The sequence below is a fragment of the Eurosta solidaginis genome, chromosome X (genome assembly GCF_040869045.1).
Source record: "Eurosta solidaginis isolate ZX-2024a chromosome X, ASM4086904v1, whole genome shotgun sequence".
Taxonomy (NCBI): Eukaryota; Metazoa; Arthropoda; class Insecta; order Diptera; family Tephritidae; genus Eurosta; species Eurosta solidaginis.
Genome location: NC_090324.1, coordinates 97,175,964 through 97,183,087, shown reverse-complemented (window position 1 = coordinate 97,183,087; position 7,124 = coordinate 97,175,964). Strand labels below are relative to the sequence as shown.

The window sequence follows — 7,124 nt, the reverse complement described above, 5'->3', positions numbered from 1 at the left end:
GCATTCCTGCAACTTGGAAGGTTAGCATTTCCCATAAATTTGCAGCTCATATATGTAGGTACATATTTTGTGCCGAGTAGTATGTAGGTATGTAAGTATGTATGTTTAAGGTAGTTATGTATGTAAGTATGTAAGCTTAAATGTAAATAGATATGTAAGAATATGTTTAGAATAATCTAATATAAATAGGCTGAATTATTTGAATAAAGACATTTCGACATTCATAATTCAAGCAGTGAAGTCTTCTTTGTTTTAGTTGCGTTAGGGACCTTCTACATGGCGATCCTGACTATGATGCTACTGGCTGATTTTTCAGCCTAATGTCATAGCCGGCATGATTTTTCTGGCTGATTACAGCCTAAACCTTGTAAAAAGAAAAAAAAAGAGAAGGTGTTAAAGTCGGGCACCAATAATAAAAATTGAGGCAATTACTTCAACGGAAAATACACGAAGATTCGCATATTGTGGCAATTACGTCAACGGAAAATACACGAAGATTAGCATATTGTGGCAATTACGTCCAACGGAAAATACCACGAAGATTGGCATATTGTGGCAATTACTTCAACGAAAAATACACGAAGATTAGCATATTGTGGCAATTACTTCAACGGAAAATACATTAAAATTGGAACGATATTAGCATAGCCCCAGAGCAAGAATGACACTGATCTCGTGAAGCGTACCGCGTTTTCAATGGTGATACACAAGAGGAGCATGATATTTGTAAGTATAATAAATACACTAGCTTAAGTATGAAGTCATTTCTTTAACCATTATTTAAAAAAAAAAAAAAAAAACAAAAAAAAAATATTCGGGCAACCTAGCGGCTGCCTATTGATAAGCAAAAATTATATTTTTGCTGTAAAAAAAATTTGTTTACTGCTTATTGAATTATGTTCCCAGAAGGGGACATAAAAATCAAAGTCAGTTTGACCAAATTTTTTATAAACTAGCTAAACAAAATTTAAATTTCCTAGAAGGTGAAAAGAAAACACCCGAGAAAATAAACCAAGGCCCTAAGCCAATAACAATTGAAAAGTATAGAAAGAGGAAAAAAATTCAAAAAATTGAGGAACCTAAAGTTCCAAAGCCGGTCAAATTAAAAAGAAAAAGAGGAGGAGAGCAATTTGGCATACGAAAATCAATAGCCACGATCTATGAAAAAATAAACTTAAGCACTAATCAGGCAGAGAAAATTCAACTAAAAAAAGATATTAAGGAATTAAGAAACAATAGCTACAAACATAAAAAACCGAATCCAACAATGTAAATATTAGGGTGTTGAAAAAAAAAAAAAAAAAAAAAAAAAAGTATAATTTTGTAAAACTATTAATTTTAAATTATGGAAAGACCAAGAAAGATTAAAACTTATGTAAAAGGCCCACTTGAGGACCTTACAAATGAAATTAAAATTGTAGATGATTTGGTTGAAAAGTCATTGGAAACTATATGGAATGTTAGGAACCAACTCGCAACAGCAGCTGAATAGATATATAGATGGGAAGTAAAATTTATGGGAAGAACAGATTAAAATATTGGAAAAATTTAAAAAAAAAAAAAGAAAAAAAAAACCACAAAAAAAATTTTTTTTGTCTTCATATTATTTTTTTTTACGATGGGAGGCCAAGAATCGAAAATAGAAAAAACCAACGGCAAACGTTGTAAACTCAGTCCATGTAGTAGACCATACTGAAGCACTATATACTATCAAATCATGCTTCTAATAATTTGCGTAGTCTGTTGCATAAGTTTGTTTCTGAAACTCTACTCAACCCATAATAAATTCCTAAAAAAGCGATATGCTAGCCGCGCAGACGGTTTAGATAAGGCTTAACAAAATTTTAACTGCCATCCCCAATGGGCAAATGGGAAGATATCGTTAAACTACTCATAGAAGAAAAAACGATAGGAGAAAAATCTTACAAATGTATTAATTAAAATACAAAAAATTAAGGCAGAAACGGTAGTAAAGCATTTTAAAATAATAGTTGAATCGTTTAACAAAATAGGAAAAATAATTCAACAGTTAAATGGTAAATTCGACAGCAATCGAAAAGACCAAGCATATCAAATTTTTTCCAGCATTAGAGTGTCCTCACTGGCAATATATGATATTGACTTCATAGTACCAACGAGTTTTAAGAAAGAAATAGAAATAGACTATAACACATTCCTTCTGGAGTCAGCATCTGATTTAGAAGAAGAATCAAAAGTAGAACAAAAAGAAAAAGAAAAACAGGAACAAAAAGAAAGTTTAACAGAGACGCCAAACTACCAAACAAGAAAAGACAAAATGGCTCAAACCACAGTAGAATTCTTAAAACGGCTTCGTCAATCCTGCCTGAGTTTGATGGTAAACATGAGAACTTACATAGCTTCTTAGATGCACTGGATATCCTAGAACAAATTAAGGATACTCACGACACCATAGCAGTCTCCATAATAAAAACAAAGCTCAAGGGAACAGCTAGAAACCTTTTGAGCACCGAAAACTCAATACTAGAAATAAGGCAAAAGTTGAGTTCAGCAATTAAAGGTGAATCTGTAGAGGTTTTGACAGCAAAACTCCTAAACATTCAACAGCGCAGTAAAACAGCTAACCAGTAGACTGCAGAAATAGAAAAATTAACAAAATCGTTAGAAGGTGCTTACATATCAGACGGACTTGCACCTGATGTGGCAACCAAATATGCCACACAATCAGCTGTAAAAGCCATGTATAAAAACTCGGCTAACGAAAGAGTAAAACTAATAATGCAGGCAGGAATGTTCACATCTATGAACGAGGCTATTTCAAAATTCACGAATAGCTGCACTGAAGTCACGGGTAACCCAAATACAGTGTTATGCTTGACGCGCTCGTAAAGCAATTACCTAGGTAACTTCCGAAGAAGCTACCAAAATAATAATTATAGAAGTAACCAAAACCGAAGATATTACGGTAACACTAACAGATATAGCAACAAAAATAATAATAGACAAAATAATAATATCCAAAGACGTAATTTTGGAGGTCAGTCAAGATCATCCAATCAGGGTAACACAAGGAACCTCCGTAATATAAACCAACAGGAAAACCAGCCAACTCCACCCCAACAGTAAATTCTAACGGTAATAAAATATGCACATTCAACTTGCATCTAAACAGCTACATATCTTCCAATACTACCCTAAATAAGTCAACTTCGACGTTCCTGATAGATACAGGATCGGATATCTCAATAATAAAGAAGGGTCAAATTGACAGTAATGTCACAATAAATAACTCACAAATCACAGATTTAAAAGGTATAGGCCGAGGCATAACACGCACACTTGGAACAGTAAAAACAGATCTAACAGATGATAGTCTTTTAATACGACATAAGTTTCACATAATAGAAGAAAATTTCCCAATCCCATGTGATGGAATTTTGGGACTCGTCTTCATTAAAAAATATAATTGCATATTAGATTATAATAAGATTGGGGACAGCCTAATATTAAGACCATGTGACTACCCAGAAGATATAGTTATACAAATGACAAATAAACCAACAATTAATAACATTACAATACCCGCTAGAGCTGAAGTAGCTAGACAGGTTCAAAGCAATAGTCACAATAAGAAACTATTAGTGCCTAATCAAGAATTGACTAAGGGCATTTTTGTAGCCAACACGATAGTTAACTCAAATCAAGCTTTAATAAAAATAATAAATACAACAGATAAACATGCAATCATTCAAGATTATGAGATCAAAACAGAAAGTTTAGAGGATTACGTAATAATTGAAAATACACCTCAATGTAAAGATAATAGTAAAGAAAATTTAGAAAGATTAAATAAAAATTTCCCACCATTCGCTAGTAAATCACTCAACACATTATGCTCAGAATTCATTGATATATTCTCATTAGAAACAGAACCAATTACGACCAACAACTTCTACAAACAAAAGTTGCATTTGAAGGATAACACTCTTGTATACATTAAAAATTATAGACTACCCCAAGCACATAAGAATGAAATAAATAAACAAGTAAATAAACTAATTCAAGATGATATTATTGAACTATCAACCTCAGAGTACAACAGCCCTATTCTATTAGTACCTAAAAAATCTCTTCCGGGCAAAGAAGAAAAAAGGATGAGATTAGTGGTCGATTTCAGACAAATAAATAAAAAATTAACGGCTGATAAATTCCCTTTCCCTAGAATAGATGATGTTCTGGATCAATTGGGAAGAGCAAAATATTTCTCATGCCTAGATTTAATGTCAGGATTTCACCAAATAGAACTCAACCCAGAATCAAGAGATATAACATCCTTTACAGCAGACAACGGTACTTATCGGTTCAAGAGATTACCTTATGGCTTCAAAGTAGCGCCAAACTCATTCCAGAGGATGATGACATTGGCATTCGCAGGTCTAAAACCATCACAAGCATTCTTGTACATGGACGATTTAGTGGTGTTGGGATGCTCTGAAAAACATATGATTAAAAATTTACGGGATGTATTCTCCACATGTAGGAAATATAACAGGCATGCTTAACCAACGAAACGATATCATTTCGTTACGATAATCAACGTTAATAAACGAAACGAAGTCATTTCGTTTCGTTTATTAACGTTAAGATCGTCAAATTAACGAAATGATTTCGTTTCGTTTTCTGCCATATCAAAACGAAATCAAATCGTTTATGTTGATTATTAATTTCAAACTATGCTGGCAAAGCTGATTGATGGCGGAGTCATTAAAGGTGAAAGCATTAGCCAAGCTGATTGCAACTTTTCTCATGAATTTTGACAGTACAAACATTTCTCAGAGTATTTTTGACATTACCACCAACGAATTACACAAACAAATTACATAGAGTTTGTGTGTGTATGTGCGCTCGTTGTTGCCACCTTACGGCTTCACCATGGCTATAGCATTGCCAGCACAATTCAAACATAAAGTATCACGTTTTTGTTAACGTTTTTAACGTTAACGAAAGCTTTTCGTTTCGGTTAAAAACGAGATACAATTTATCTTGATAATTTCTTTATCGATAATATTTCGAAGTGTTTCAACGGAAACGGTGGAAATTTTTTGATAAACGATTAGCTTAACGTTAATGTGCATCCCTGAAATATAATTTAAAATTACATCCGGACAAATGCCTATTTTTCAGCCAAGAAGTCACTTATCTTGGACATAAATGCACAAGTACTGGAATTTTACCAGACCCAAGCAAATTTAAAATTGTTCAAAATTACCCAACTCCCAAAAATGCCGATGAAGCAAAAAGATTTGTCGCATTTTGTAATTATTATAGAAGATTCATACCAAATTTCGCGGAATACGCCAGGATACTAACAAGACTTAGTAAGAAAGATGTAATTTTCAATTGGACAGACGACTGCGAGAAATCTTTTAATTACCTAAAAAATGCACTAGTTAGTCCAAATATCCTACAATACCCCAATTTTGATGAAGAGTTCTTTATTACAACCGACGCAAGTGGTTATGCTTGCGGTGCTGTGCTAAGCCAAGAATATGAGGGAAAACAATTGCCCATTGCCTATGCCTCAAGATCATTTACAAAAGGTGAAATAAACAAAGCCACGATCGAAAAAGAATTAGCGGCCATACATTGGGCAATTGTATATTTCAGACCATATGTCTATGGCAGAAAATTCACAGTGAAAACGGATCATCGACCTTTAACGTATTTATTCTCAATGAAGAACCCTTCATCTAAATTAACTAGAATCAGGCTAGATTTGGAAGAGTATGACTTTGGGGTGGAGTACATAGCTGGAAAAGAAAATTACGTGGCAGACGCTCTGTCACGAATAGATATCAATGAGGTGAAAGAAATGTCAGTACAGGCATGTAAAATAATGAAAGTAACGACAAGATCGCAAACTAAAAAGAATTCCAGTAATAACAGTTATAAAAATGAAGAGCAGAAAAATCACAAAGAGAACCCTATAATATACGAAGCGCTTAATAAATGTGAAGTAAAAAGACTAGTCCAGCTCGTTTTCGATCCTCCGAAATTACATTTCAAAAAAGGAAAGAAAATTTGTAGTGAAATAAATCAAATTGTTGAGGCGAAGATTAACTTAGGCCAATTCTTTACCAGGCTTATGGAAAAAGCCGGCAATTTGGGAATTAAGAAAATACAGTTGTCCTTAGGAGACAAATTGTTTAAAGATAATTATGCCCGGGTAGACACATTTAAAGAAATAGGTACCAAAGTTCTCAAAAATTTAACTATTGCATTAACTCCGGGGGCTGCGCATGTGACGGAAAACGATAAAATTAAAAAGATTCTTCAAAAATATCACGATGATCCTGTTAATGGTGGCCACCCAGGAATCAATCGTACAACTAATAAAATAAGACAAATATATTACTGGAAAAATATGAAAAATGATATCAGAAGATACATAAAGAAATGCGTTAATTGCAATAAAAATAAAATTTATAAAAATTTAAAAGAACCAATGATTTTAACTGAAACACCACCAAAGGCGTTCGAAACAGTACAAATAGATACAATTGGACCTTTTCCAAGATCATTAAATGGAAACGAATACGCTGTCACTCTAATATGTGATTTAACTAAATACTTAGTAGCAATTCCTATACAAAGCAAACATGCAAAAACAGTAGCCAGAGCCATATTCGAGAATTTCATATTAATTTATGGATGTATGAAAACAATAATAACGGATATGGGATCTGAATATAAAAATAGCCTGTTTGAAGAACTAAGTAAACTTCTCAATATTGAGCACAAAACATCTACGCCGTATCACCACCAAACTTTAGGCACGGTTGAACGTAGTCATAGAACTTTCAATGAATATGTGCGCTCATACATATCCATAAACAAAGATGATTGGGTTGAATATCTCAAATATTTTGCATACTGTTACAATACTACCCCGTCTACAGTCCATAATTATTGTCCATTCGAATTGATCTTTGGCAAAAAACCCCAGACTTACGAATTTCTACAAGAAAATACGGTAAGCCCATTGTACAATTATGAGGCTTACGATAAAAGAAATTAAATATAGGTTACAAATAGCACAGGATAGAGCCTTTAAATTAGTAAAAGAGGCTAAAGAAAAACAAAAG

The 7,124-nt window shown here is 33.2% G+C and overlaps 1 pseudogene; it reads left to right on the top strand.

Annotated features, from left to right (window-relative positions):
- Nucleotides 1–601: 601 nt before the first annotated feature.
- On the top strand, nucleotides 602–695 carry LOC137235610 (U6 spliceosomal RNA; annotated as a pseudogene).
- Nucleotides 696–7,124: the final 6,429 nt, after the last annotated feature.